General features: G+C 39.6%; 1 non-coding gene across 1 annotated transcript; it reads left to right on the plus strand.

Annotated features, from left to right (window-relative positions):
- The first annotated feature begins 986 nt into the window (after nucleotides 1-986).
- On the plus strand, nucleotides 987-1,059 carry TRNAG-UCC (transfer RNA glycine (anticodon UCC)). Its single transcript has one exon. It is a non-coding gene; the product is annotated as a tRNA-Gly (tRNA).
- The last annotated feature ends 13,736 nt before the right edge of the window (nucleotides 1,060-14,795 follow it).

Consider the following 14,795-nt stretch of genomic DNA (forward strand, 5'->3'; position numbering starts at 1 on the left):
ACTTAGCATAGCATAGTTATTAGCTAAACAGTTGTTGAGTAAATGAATGCTTTACCAAAGAAAGTCTTCCTTCTTTCATAGTTTAAACAAAAAGTGGTCCTGTCTCTCTATGTCAAAATTTCCCATGAGATATGAATGACTGTTTATCAAAGAATAAAGAAGAATTCTGCTAAAGGAAATAAAATCTGGGTCACTGTCCTCATTGCTATAAACTGAATTGAACAAGATACAAGCAACCAGAAAGATAACAAACACAAATAGAAACAAACAAGAAGATATTTCAAATGAGGCCACTGAGCTCACGAAGCATGTTGTTCTAGATGAAAATGTCCACGTAGAGCTGTGATACAGTTAAGGAGTTCAAGTCAAAGTGAAAAACAAATGACTTTATGTGGAATGTTTTGCTTTATGGATCATTTATCTATCCACAGTGACAAAACAAAGATAAAGCCAACATCTTCGAAAAGTTCATTGCTTCATCTACCATATTCTGAGCTGCTGCTGCTGCTGCTGCTGCTAAGTCACTTCAGTCATGTCCGACTCTGTGCGACCCCATAGACGGCAGCCCACCAGGCTCTGCCATCCCTGGGATTCTCCAGGCAAGAACACTGGAATATTCTGAGCATGATGAATCAAAGACAATCTTTCGACAAAACAATCCTTTTTTTCATTCTTAATGGTATCAATCTGCGCTTCCCAGGTAGCAAAGAGGCAAAGAATCAGCCTGCCAATGCAGGAGATTCAGGAGAGGCAGATTCGGTCCCTGGGTTGGGAAGATCCCCTAGGGGAGGGCATAGTAACCCACACTAGTATTCTTGCCTGGAAAATTCCATGGACAGTGGAGCCTAGCAGGCTACAGTCCATGGGATCGCAAAGAGTTGTACACACCTGAGCAAATGAGCACACGCATCAAGCTGAAGGTTCTCATACACAGAAAAGCTGAAATGTTCACACATGATCTTCACACAATAGACCACTCGGGGACCTCCCTAGTGGTCCAGTGGTTAAGACTCTGCACTTCCACTGCAGGGGACGCAGGTTCAATCCCTGGTCAGGGAACTAAGATCCCGCTGGTGCTAAGTGCAGTTCAGAAAGATTAAAAAAAAAAAAAAAAATCGGCCATTCAGATGAGAGCATTTCAAACTTTCACAAGCTATAGCTTGCTGGAAGAATTTCCCATCCTCTGTCATCACTCATGTTTTTCACCCACAAACATTGCTTTTCAGCATTATAGAACTCTTACCCTTTTTTTTAGGAGGATCTGGTTTTTTTTTTTTCTTTAAAATTCATTTACTATTTACACAATGTCATTTGTGTGACGGTAAAATGCCTTAAAATATTATCTCTTCTCTCCTCCCTTCCTCCATCTTCCCATTCACCTCCTTCATCCCTTTTAACCACCCACACATCAACCTGGGGCATCCTAACGGATTTAACGATCATTTTTCAAATTCATCCCTGTACAAATTGTTACTTTTATAAACACTTAACGAACCTAGCTGATGAAGGGAGGAAATGACCTGCTTTAAACCTAGGAAGGACCAATTATAACCATTTCATCTATATATAACCAAAATAGATTTCTCTTGCAATTGCTGAAGTGAGAACTAAAACTTCTTTGAGAATATGAACTTTCCGTTTCCTCTATGATTTCTCATAGCTTAAAGAAGCAAACTTTAAAAAAGTTACCCTTCCACGGTCAGTTGAGACCTAACTCCTTGGAATGAACATATAATTTCTTAGAAGGTGATGAAAGAAACAGTAAAAAGAAAATGAATTTCAGCACTTGGTCATATAAAACATCTCTGGAAGCTCTCACTACATCTGCAAAGTTGATCTGGCCTAATGAGCAAGCAAACGTTTCCTTAAATGAAGGGAAATATATATTTTTTAAATTCAATATGCCATTTAAATTGAGTTACAAATACCTTACAGAAACAGCTGAGGGTTCCAAAACAATTTTTTAATGTGTTTCGGAATTATTGATAGAATGAGACCTTAAAAAATATGAAAGAGGACTTGTTGATAGAATACACATGTTACTATGGTGATATTTTTGGATCATACTGTTCGCCAGGAACATGGTGTAATTCTGGCTAATTTCAGTTCCAATTAAATGGTGTTGTGACAAAACAGAAATGTCTCTAGGTCACATCAGTGTGATTTGCACTGGGAAATTACATTATTTTTCATTAGAAACATCAGCTACAAGGCATGACTACACAGCTTCATAAATCTTTATGATTTAGAAATGGAAAAATGCGCTCTTGTAATGTAATCACTATTAACAAGTGTCCTACATTCTCAGGATAGTAGTTTGTAACTAGAAAACAACTTGAAGCTTCACCCTTCTAACTACTACTCCAACACCTCCCTATCAGAGTTCCAATTATTAGCTGCTGAGTCGTGCAGCCCTCCCAAAGAACCAGCGAGGGTGGATTCTGGATTACAGCTTTCTTGAAGTACAAGAAGGCAAGATTTCAGTGCAAATCTCTTAAGAAAATTTTCTCATAGGATAGAATCTAAGACTGTGCTTTATTTGATGTCTTTGTGTGGGTTTGCAAAAAAACACTGGGGAGATGAGTCTACTGCTTCTGTACAATGGAGTGATGAAAGCCACTGGTCCCACTATTTACTCCATAATATTTGGTGACTGGGTACCCGGGAGCTAATCCAAACGCACACTTACTTGATGTCAATGATGTTCAGAATGTTCAGGTGTTAAGAAGGAGGTATAACAAGATGTTGATTTTAATGGTATTTTTTGCTTCTCTTCTGAATATGGGCTTCTAGATAGCCCTTTATATTTCTCAAGGATAAACTAAACTGGTACTTCCCAATGCCCTGCAGATGGAAGACATAGAAAACAATCATATCTGTACAGCACATCTGGGCAGGTAGATGAAGCTGTTTGAGGCTGAGGTGACCTACTGACCTTTTGAAGACTCCAGGCACAACCACCTCCAGGAGATTGAGGTGATCAATATCCCAGAGAGCCCATGAACTGTGACATCTGAGTGTGCTGTGGCTGAATAATGGAAAGTTCTGGCTCCCAATCTGTTTTCCCATCTTCTCCACAGATGCCTGCATTTATTTGGATCCTCTGAATCCAAATAAATCACCTGCGCTAATCTAAATTGCACAACCCATCCAAAATTTACAAACAGCTTATGCCACTCATTTGAGCATTACTTTACTAGCGTGTGAGATGAGTGCAAATTGGGCAGTAGTTTGACCATTCTTTGGCATTGCCTTTCTTTGGGACTGGAATGAAAACTGACCTTTTCCAGTCCTGTGGCCACTGCTGAGTTTTCCAAATTTGCTGGCATATTGAGTGCAGCACCTTCACAGCATCGTCTTTTAGGATTTGAAATAGTTCAACTGGAATTTCATCACCTCCACTAGCTTTGTTCATAGTGATGCTTCCTAAGGCCCACTTGAGTTCACACTCCAGGATCTCTGGTTCTAGGTGAGTGATCACACCATCGTGATTATCTTGGTCGTGATGGTCTTTTTTGTACAGTTCTTCTGTGTATTCTTGCCACCTCTTCTTAATATCTTCTGCTTCTGTTAGGTCCATACCATTTCTGTCCTTTATTGAGCCCATCTTTCCATGAAATGTTCCCTTGGTATCTCTGATTTTCTTGAAGAGATCTCTAGTCTTTCCCATTCTGTTGTTTTCCTCTATTTCTTTGCACTGATCACTGAGGAAGGCTTTTTTTTTTTTTTTTTTTAAAGGCTTGTGCTACCTGATTTCTTTCTCCACAGTGCAGGGATTCTGGCTAAATGCTTTACTGTCTACTAAGGAAGTCACCATCCATAGATACATTACCTATTCCTTTTTTTTTTTTTTTTTTTCTATAATCTTTTTTTTTCCTTTTATTTTTTTAAATTTTATTTTATTTTTAAACTTTACATAATTGTATTAGTTTTGCCAAACATCGAAATGAATCCGCCACAGGTATACATGTGTTCCCCATCCTGAACCCTCCTCCCTCCTCCCTCCTCATACCATCCCTCTGGGTCGTCCCAGTGCACTAGCCCCAAGCATCCAGTATCGTGCATCGAACCTGGACTGGCATCTCGTTTCATACATGATATTTTACATGTTTCAATGCCATTCTCCCAGATCTTCCCACCCTCTCCCTCTCCCACAGAGTCCATAAGACTGTTCTATACATCTATACATTATCTCTTCTTGCTATTCTTTGGAACTCTGCATTCGGATGCTTATATCTTTCCTTTTCTCCTTTGCTTTTCGCTTCTCTTCTATTCACAGCTATTTGTAAGGCCTCCCCAGACAGCCATTTTGCTTCTTTGCATTTCTTTTCCACTCCTTGGAAGGAAAGTTATGACCAACCTAGATAGCATATTCAAAAGCAGAGACATTACTTTGCCAACAAAGGTCTGTCTAGTCAAGACTATTTTTTCCAGTAGTCATGTATGGATGTAAGAGTTGGACTGTGAAGAAAGCTGAGCACCGAAGAATTGATGCTTTTGAAGTGTGGTGTTGGAGAAGACTCTTGAGAGTCCCTTGGACTGCAAGGAGATCCAACCAGTCCATCCTAAAGGTGATCAGTCCTAGGTGTTCTTTGGAAGGAATGATGCTAAAGCTGAAACTCCAGTACCTTGGCTATCTCATGAGAAGAGTTGACTCATTGGAAATGACCCTGATGCTGGGAGGGATTGCGGGCAGGAGGAGAAAGGGACGACAGAGGATGAGATGGCTGGATGGCATCACTGACTCGATGGATGTGAGTTTGAGTGAACTCTGGGAGTTGGTGATGGACAGGGAGGCTTGGCGTGCTGCAATTCATGGGGTCGCAAAGAGTCGGACATGACTGAGTGACTGAAGTGAACTAAACTATGCCACTCATTATCAAAAAATCAAGCAATCCAATCAAAAAAGATCTAAACAGCTTTTTCTCCAAAGAAGACCTGCTGCTGCTGCTAAGTTGCTTCAGTCGTGTCCGACTCTGTGCGACCCCATAGATGGCAGCCCACCAGGCTCCCCCATCCCTGGGATTCTCCAGGCAAGAATACTGGAGTGGGTTGACATTTCCTTCTCCAATGCATGAAAGTGAAAAGTGAAAGTGAAGTCGCTCAGTCGTGTCCGACTTTCAGCGACCTCATGGACTGCAGCCTACCAGGTTCCTCCATCCATGGGATTTTCCAGGCAAGAGTACTGGAATGGGGTGCCATTGCCTTCTCCGAAAGAAGACCTATGGATGGCCAAAAAAGCACACGAAAAGATGTTCAACATCACTAATTATTACAGAAATGCACATCAAAACAGCAATGAGGTATCACCTCACAGCAGTCAGGATGGCCATCACCAAAAAATCTACAAACAATAAATGCTCGAAAGGGTGTGGAGAATAAAGGACCGTCCTGCTCTGTTGGTGGGAATGTAAATTTTTACAGTTTCTATGGAGAATGGTATGCTGTTGTGCTCTTTATGACTGTTGTGTGAATCTTTATGACTTCATGGACTGTAGCCCACCAGCTTCCTCTGTCCGTGGGATTTTTCAGGCAAGAATACTGCAGTGGGTTGTCATTTCCTACACCAAGGGATCATTGTGACCCAAGGGAGTGAACCTGCATCCCCAGCATCCCCTTCATTGGCAGACGGATTCCTTACCACTCAGCCACCTGTGAAGCCCTCATGAAGAATGTTATAGAGGTTCCTTAAAAAACTAAAAATAGAGCTTTATATTTCTGAGTAGAGTGAAACCTATTACTGAAAGTAATTCTCTCTTTATTCAGTAGTTAGTGGGGCCTCATATCTCCAAACAATAAAGGGTATTCTATTCAACTTTATTGCCTATAATGTGTGCATGTCATGCTTTCTCTCCTTTTCACAAACAAACACACACTGGTATGGGTTCAGTTTCTGCACATGTGTAACCTATATATATATATATTCACACTCATGCGTATATGTATACAATCCTTAATGGGAAAATATGCTCTAAACAAAATTTATGGAAACAAGAACTCTATAGGTTTCACAGTGGCGAAAGATTATAAATCATATTTATCTTATTTTAAATACTCTTTCTTTCCTTTAGCATTTTTGCTCCATAGATTCAAATGAGATTTAGTACTTTATGTTCTTGAGAATAGACAATTCCATGGGTTTCATCTCCTGAATAATCTTGAAACCAATCAGTAAAAATAATTTTATACCAAAGAGAAAAAACAGACTCTGTTTCCCAGAGTTTTATAGACAGCTTCATTTCTTTTTTCCCAAAGTACTTCTATCTATGACTGTCTTTATCTGGTAACTGGGAAGACTCCAATGCCATAGGACTAAGAAAATAAAATCAAAGAATATTAAAGCTGGAAAAAAATCTCAGAGATTAACTTGTTTAACCCAATAATTAAACAATAAACTTTAGAAATTAACTTGTTTAACCTTATAATTTTGAAAAAGAGGTAACTAACATGGAGAGATTAAATGATTTTCCCTCTCAGCTAATCAGTAGCAGAACTAGGACAGAAATTTAGATATTCTGGCTTCCAACTTGGAGCTTTTGCTGGTGTACCTGCTATTTCTCATTACTTGAAAGTTAAAGGGTTCAATGAGATGAAAAGATAAGAAAATTAAAAATGTAGCTTTTCATTGTGTTTTTTCTGAATCTTCTTCTAGTAAGGAATATACTAGCAATATTTACATATTCATTTGTTTATCTGAGTAAATAAATGCTATTTTGGAGAATGTATTTATTGGAAAAATACACCAGGTAGCTAGTAAAGCAATGCTCAAAATTCTCCAAGCCAGGCTTTAGCAATACATGAACTGTGAACTTCCTGATGTTCAAGCTGGTTTTAGAAAAGGCAGAGGAACCAGAGATCAAATTGCCAACATCTGCTGGATCATGGAAAAAGCAAGAGAGTTCCAGAAAAACATCTATTTCTGCTTTATTGACTATGCCAAAGCCTTTGACTGTGTGGATCACAATAAACTGTGGAAAATTCTAAAATAGATGGGAATACCAGACCACCTGACCTGCCTTTTGAGAAACCTATATGCAGGTCAGGAAGCAACAGTTAGAACTGGACATGGAACAACAGACTGGTTCCAAATAGGAAAAGTAATACGTCAAGGCTGTATATTGTCACCCTGCTTATTTAACTTATATGCAGAGTACATCATGAGAAACACTGGGCTGGAAGAAGCACAAGCTGGAATCAAGATTGCCGGGAGAAATATCAATAACCTCAGATATACAGATGACACCACCCTTACGGCAGAAAGTGAAGAGGAACTAAAAAGCCTCTTGATGAAAGTGAAAGAGGAGAGTGAAAAAGTTGGTTTAAAGCTCAACATTCAGAAAACGAAGATCATGGCATCTGGTCCCATCCCTTCATGGGAAATAGATGGGGAAACAGTGGAAAGAAACAGTGTCAGACTTTATTTTTCTGGGCTCCAAAATCACTGCAGATGGTGATTGCAGCCATGAAATTAAAAGACTCTTACTCCTTGGAAGGAAAGTTATAACTAACCTAGATAGCATGTTCAAAAGCACAGACATTACTTTGCCAACAAAGGTCCATCTAGTCAAGGCTATGGTTTTTCCTGTGGTCATGTATGGATGTGAAAGTTGGACTGTGAAGAAGGCTGAGCACCAAAGAATTGATGCTTTCGAACTGCGGTGTTGGAAAAGACTCTTGCGAGTCCCTTGAACTGCAAGGAGATCCAAGCAGTCCATTCTGAAGGAGATCAGCCCTGGGATTTCTTTGGAAGGAATGATGCTAAAGCTGAAACTCCAGTACTTTGGCCATCTCATGAGAAGAGTTGACTCATTGGAAATGACCCTGATGCTGGGAGGGATTGCGGGCAGGAGGAGAAAGGGACGACAGAGGATGAGATGGCTGGATGGCATCACTGACTCGATGGATGTGAGTTTGAGTGAACTCTGGGAGTTGGTGATGGACAGGGAGGCCTGGCATGCTGTGATTCATGGGGTCACAAAGAGTCGGACTGAGAGACTGAGAGACTGAACTGAATTGAGTCAACTATCAAGAGTTTGTTGGTTTGGCTTGTGTATGAGGACTAGGCATATAATTTGTATTTAGAAAAAGACATAGAATTGTATCTAGAAAAAGGTTGTGAGAGTTCTAGTGACTTTTTAAAAAATTCTTATATAATATGGTCTAAGAGATGATGCTGTGAAAGTGCTACATGGAATATGAGAGCAAATTTGGCCACAGGACTGAGAGTGGCCACAGGACTGGAAAAGGTCAGTTTTCATTCCAATCCCAAAGAAAGGCAATGCCAAAAAAGGTTCAGACTACTGCACAATTGTACTCATCTCACATGCTAGCAATGTAATACTCAAAATTCTCCAAGCTAGGCTTCAACAGTACATGAACTGCGAATTTCCAGATGTTCAAATTGGATTTAGGAAAGGCAGAGGAACCAGATATCAAATTGGAATCAAGATTGCCAGGAGAAATATCAATAACCTCAGATATCAGATGATACAATGCTTATGGCAGAAAGCAAAGAGGAACTAAAGAGCCTCTTGATAAAAGTGAAAGAGGAGAGTGAAAAAGCTGGCTTAACACCCAACGTTAAAAAACTAAGACCATGGCATCTGGTTCCATCACTTTGTGCAAATAGATATGGAAACAATGGAAACAGTGAGACACTTTATTTTCTTGGGCTCCAAAATCACTGCAAATGGTGATGGTAGCCATGAAATTACAAGGTGCTTGTTCCTTAGAAGAAAAGCTATGACCAACCTAGACACCATATTAAAAAGCAAAGGTATTACTTTGCCAACAAAGGTCCATCTAGTCAAAGCTATGGTTTTTCCAGTAGCCATGTATGAATGGGAGAGTTGGACCATAAAGAAAGCTGAGCACCAAAGAATTGATGCTTTTGAACTGTGGTGTTGGAGAAGACTCCTGAGAGTCCCTTGGACTGCAAGGAGATCAAACCAGTCAATCGTAAAGGAAATCAGTTCTGAATATTCATTGGAAAGACTGATGCTGAAGCTGAAGCTCCAATACTTTGGCCATCTGATGCAAAGAGCCAACTCATTGGAAAAGACCCTGTTGCTGGGAAAGATTGAAAGCAGGGGGAGAAGGGGACAAAAGAGGATGAGGTGGTTGGATGGTATCACAAACTCGATGGACATGAGTTTGAGCAAGCTCTAGGAGGTGGTGATGGACAGGGAAGCCTTGCATGCTACAATCCATAGGGTCGCAAAGAGTCGGACACAACGACCAACTGAACGAACTGAACTGAAGATCTTTCTGAATTCTTTCCTTCCACTGTATTTCTGGGTCAGTTAATTCTTAGGTCCTTAGGAGACACTTTTGCTGTATATATCTTTCATCTTATCTCCTGAAGGTGAGACCCCTTGTGGTCTCCACATGTTCTTCATCTACACTCTCAATTTAGGAGACTCCCTGTCTGAGGTGATACTTATGCACATAGGCATCAGTTTCTGCATGCCACTTCTTTCCTCTCCAACATTAGAGTTGCCAATGACCTCTTATTGTTTTTCAGGGCCAGCACCAATGCCTGGGTTTGGATTTCATTGCGGTTCATCAACTGGCTTCAATGCATGTACTCAAGTTTATCTTTCTCTCATCTTTCTTGAAATTGAACGTCCCCCTTCAGCTGGACCGATCCTTCCTCATCCCCCCACTGTAAGTTTGTTTATTTCTATTTCTTTATCTTTACACTTGAGTTTATCTCAGTGGAAAACCACCCCCCTCCCTGCATCTAAAGACAAATTTAAAACGTTTCCAGAACTCATAGTATCCATGAAACTTCTCCAGATGACTTTTAACTAAAAATGCCTGACAGCATTTATTCTCCCAATGAAGTTAAATCTATTCCATGCCACAGAGTAAATTTCTATTCATCATCTCAACTAGAAAGTTTCTATTGCTTCCCTTGCTTACAGTATACAGTTAATTGGTTGCCATTATAATAATGCTGCTGCTGCTAAGTCGCTTCAGTCGTGTCCGACTCTATGCGACCCCATAGATGGCAGCCCACCAGGCCCCTGGGATTCTCCAGGCAAGAACACTGGAGTGGGTTGACATTTCCTTCTCCAATGCATGAAAGTGAAAAAATAAAGTGAAGTCGCTCAGTCATGTCCCACTCTTAGCAACCCCATGGACTGCAGCCCACCAGGTCCCTCCGTCCATGGGATTTTCCAGGCAAGAGTACTGGAGTGGGTTGCCGTTGCCTTCTCTGATAATAATGCTAATTGGCATTAAATACTTAAATATATAAATTCATTTACATTACTCTTATATTCATTAATTTATTGATCCTCACAAAACCTCTATTTATATTAATATTTATAATAACATAGTGATTATTATTGCCCTTATAAATAAGGAAATTGAAACGCAGAGAAGTGGAACTTACCTGGCAGTCCAGCAGTAAAGACCCTGCTTTCACTGCAGGGGGTGCAGGTTCAATCCCTAGTCAGGGAACTGAGATTCCACATGCTGCAAGACATAGCCAAAAGTAAAATAAATAAAACAAAAACAAAAGAAAATCAAAGAAGTCATATTAGCATTAATTGGAAATGTTGCTGTTTTGTTTTGCTGAGTATAACATTAAAAAAAAGTCTACTATTACCTTCCATATTTTCTAAATGAAATAACATTTGCTGCCCTGGCATAAGATGTTTGAAATGAGGAAAAACTCATCTTTTTGTGATAACTCACTGTACTTTCTTACTTTGCCTCATTTTAGTGAAAGTTTCATTAAACTAGGGAAGAGTTTTAGCATTTTTCTGTACCTAACATTCTTTGATTTACGTAATTAAGGAGATAGATAATTTAAGCTTCTTTTTACTTTCTTTGCATTTGAGAGGTACATAGCTACACGAGAGTAGTTTTCCCTGACCATCCGTGTGAAATAGGTGGGAATTTTCACAGAGCCAATGTTTCATTCAGCCGTCACTTTGTAATAGCCGGAGGCTGACTCAGGCTCAACCAAAAGTATTTAAGGATTATTTAGCAAACTCACATTCGCAAATTAATTTTCAAGAAACTATTTTTTTGGGGGGGGAAATGGCTTTTCCTTTCTCAGCATTTTGTATGCATTTTTCTTTCTTAAACTACAATTTTTATTAACTTCTTCAAGCTACGAAAACAGGCACCATCTAGCACCACACAAAGAAACCAAACTAAGCAGACAAGAACTTGAGGGTTGTTGGCCTCACACTGGATTGAAACTTGAAGGCACTAACCCATGTGAGGCCCATCGTGCACTGGCCAGAGGCTTCCCGGGACTGCCATTGGTTTGATCCATGCTGGAAACAGCTAAACTGGTGCGGGAAACAGCTAAACTGGGAGATGGGAAATAGATGAGGAGCTGATTGTACCTTCCTCCAGTTTGTACGCTTGAGTAGTAAGTTAGAAGACAAGAGTAATAGTTTCCATTCCTGTAACTCTAAAGTTCTTTGAATTTTGTGATCACATTTTGCCAAATTGAACCATGTGTCTTCCTGTTCAGTTTCAGTCTGAAATCACCAACCTGCTTGTCCCTTTCCTTTGCTTCTCGGGCTGCTGCACCAGCCAGTTGGTGGCTGGGCTCAGTCTTGCCCTGGGGCTTGCCACTGAGTAGTGGGAATTGGGTGGGAGACCCTTTGATGGACTAAATCCGCAGTTACTTTGTATTTCTGTTTCTGTTTTGTCCACAGGAGGGTAGAGATGTTGATACAGTATGACTTTGCTCTGTGCTTCCAGTCAGATTCCAAACCAAACTGTGTTCACTGGGAAAGACGATGCTAACTGTCTGACTCCACAGTCAACCTAACCAGGAGGAACTTGGCGTGTGAGTGTGGCTGCCTACAGGGTTACCGTTTTCCCCTATGACCTTGCTGCACCCCTGCTTATAGTTTTCTCCCTCAAGTACAACAGCTGATCAATTTTATATATTATTAAAGATGGTGCTGGGTGTATTTCTTTGGCTGAAACTATTTGCCAAGTTTGGATTCTTTTGTACTTCACCTTTGGTTTTGTATAAATATATACTTGCTCTCATGTAAGAGGATGAACTCCATGCTGCTGCAGCTGCTGCTAAGTCGCTTCAGTCGTGTCCGACTCTGTGAAACCCCAAAGACGGCATCTCACTAGGCTCCCCGGTCCCTGGGATTCTCCAGGTAAGAACACTGGAATGGGTTGCCATTTCCTTCTCCAACACATGAAAGTGAAAAGTGAAAGTGAAGTCGCTCAGTCTTGTCCGACTCTTAGCGACCCCTTGGACTGCAGCCTACCAGGCTCCTCCTTTCGTGGGATTTTTCAGGCAAGAGTACTGGAGTGAGATGCCATTGCCTTTTCCGGATGAACTCCATACCTAAGGCAAATATCAGGCTCAAAAAAAATACTCTCAGGAAAAGATTTTAGGTTTAATATTTAACTTAAATGTCCTCTGCCTGCTGTCCGGAACCTTTTTTAAAATTTATTTATTTATATTTCTTTCTTTTTTCAAGGATGAAGGATGCAGAGGAGAGTGGGTTGCTAAAAACAAGACAACAGAGTTGCTGGAAATAATTCCATGTAGCTTTTAAACGGTGACCATTCTATCCTCAGGTGTTTTAAAGCACAGCCCTTTTCCACCTTCCAGAACATCTGTGGTTAAGTTCAGAAGGACTTTGGAGATTTTGCACCCTTTTGAAACCCACAAGCTATGTGTTTTCTGAGGAGATACTGCTCCACAAATTGAGCTTCAAAGTGGGGCCCACCCAGGTAAGCAAATAGTTGTAAATGTAAGTAAACTGCAGTAAAAGAAAAGAAAAGAATTAAAATCCAGATTTCCCTAAAGAATTCTAGAACCCTTTGGTTAGTTTCTCATGATCTATGAGACCCTCAAATATCTTCCTGACTTTGCTTTTGAACACCAGCAGTTAAGGTTTGGTTTTCTAATAATGAGGTATTGAGTGTATTTGACTGCCCTCTCTTCCCAAATCTGGGATTTTTGTCCAGCAGATGTTTCCAGTTCTGTTACTGTTGTTGAGTTGTGTGTGGGGTATGATGATGTAGAAACCCAGAGAATAGTTTGAGACCAGGCCAAACATTGTTTCTTGTTGCTTAATACAGGCCAAATTTGAACTCATGCTTCCAAAGGTTCAAAAGCTAGCACATTCACTCTCCCTGGAAAATACACTCCAGAATAATAAATCATTCTTTTAAAAAAAATTCAATCACTTTTGTACATCATATCATTACTACATGCACCCACTCCCTTTCAAAAGTGGAAATATGCTTTATGTGTCAATTCCCCAAAACTCAGAAAGCAAGTCCCATTTGCAGACTGAAGGAAATATGTCCTAATGAGGCAATATCTTAAAAATACTGTCAGTGTGAACTCCGCAGTCAAGAGACCTGGTAACGCATCCAGTATCTACAGGGAAGATGAAAAAAGAGTTGAGCCAAATGGTATCATGTTTCTTCTGGGGTTTTCCTCTCTCCTGGTGTGGATGGGAGCTTGAGGTTTTATCACAAAGGGATGAAATGGCAAGAAATCATTTACTGGCCTGCTGTCATGGAGAAAAGGCATTCACATCTGTTTCTGGTATTCTGTTGAAGAATCTCTCCAGTTGATAATTTGGATTGGAAGCAAATTGGTTTGTTTTCCTAGGTCCTTTTCTTCCAAGCTCAGATAAAACAAACCTGTTCTGTGGGTCCAGTGGTTTGTATTCTAAATTCTTGGTTTATGTAGCACAAAATCCCTCTATTATGTTGCTAACACATGATCCATCTTAAAGAGAACAAAACTGAATTTTAGCAGGATTTATATTATAGAAGCTCACATGACTGACAACACTTTATATGTGTGTATTCACAAGTGTGTATGTGAAATTAGAATTTGTATAGGTTTTAAATGTTATTCTATCTTTTAATTTATATTTGCTTCAAAATAGCTTGCACCTGTAATAGTAATTATGACTTCTTGCTTTGAAGACTACCCCAACATTAACCAAGTAAGGGAAAAATAAGGATGTAGTCAAGTGATAAAAGGTGACAGTAAAGTCTCCTGTGATAAGGTAGTCGACATTTTCCTTGCTTGACTCCTAGTTGAAGAATACTATGGAATATTTTTTTTTTTATTTTTTAATCAATCAGTAAGGGCGGAGAACACCATATGTAGACAAGTTTTTAAGTTGAAATCTTTAAGATCATGGAAAGCAGAAGCCTTTCGTCATACATGAAAAGAGGACAAGCACAGAAGTAAATAAAGAAAAAGTGAAAAAATGTGAATGCATAAACACAGAAAAACATATATACACATGCCAAATATGGCTGTGTTTTAGGTTTGTTGATAGGCTAAAATGACCGGAGCCAAGAAGCAAACTGGGAGGGTAACAGGAGTTACTAGGAAAAAAGAAACTTCTGTGTCACAGAAAGAGAGAGCACTATTTTAGATGAAAACTGTTTTAACAAATATCTAATCAGAAAAATTACTTGTCCTTGATTTTAATTTTTTTTTTTTTTTTTGAATCCTGCTCTAATTTCCTCCTGAAAAAGAGTGTCGAATATTTTTCCAAATTTATTACCAAGTTAAGTGAAATTCTACAACATGGCTTTGGTTCTTTCAATTAGATTTTTAAAAAGAGATTCAAATTGGGTTAATGACCATTCTTTTGAAGTGATGGAACTTTTAAAAATCTTGTACAAAGATAATTTTTTAGGGAGTTATGAGACTGAAAAATGTGAAATTGTTTTAGAAAAGATGTTGTCTCTGTCTTTTGCCAAAGTCCAGCAATATAAACAAGTAGCAGATTTCCTGTAAAGTCTAATGAGACATAAAC

Source organism: Bos mutus, chromosome 17 (genome assembly GCF_027580195.1).
Source record: "Bos mutus isolate GX-2022 chromosome 17, NWIPB_WYAK_1.1, whole genome shotgun sequence".
In the NCBI taxonomy this organism is placed as follows: domain Eukaryota; kingdom Metazoa; phylum Chordata; class Mammalia; order Artiodactyla; family Bovidae; genus Bos; species Bos mutus.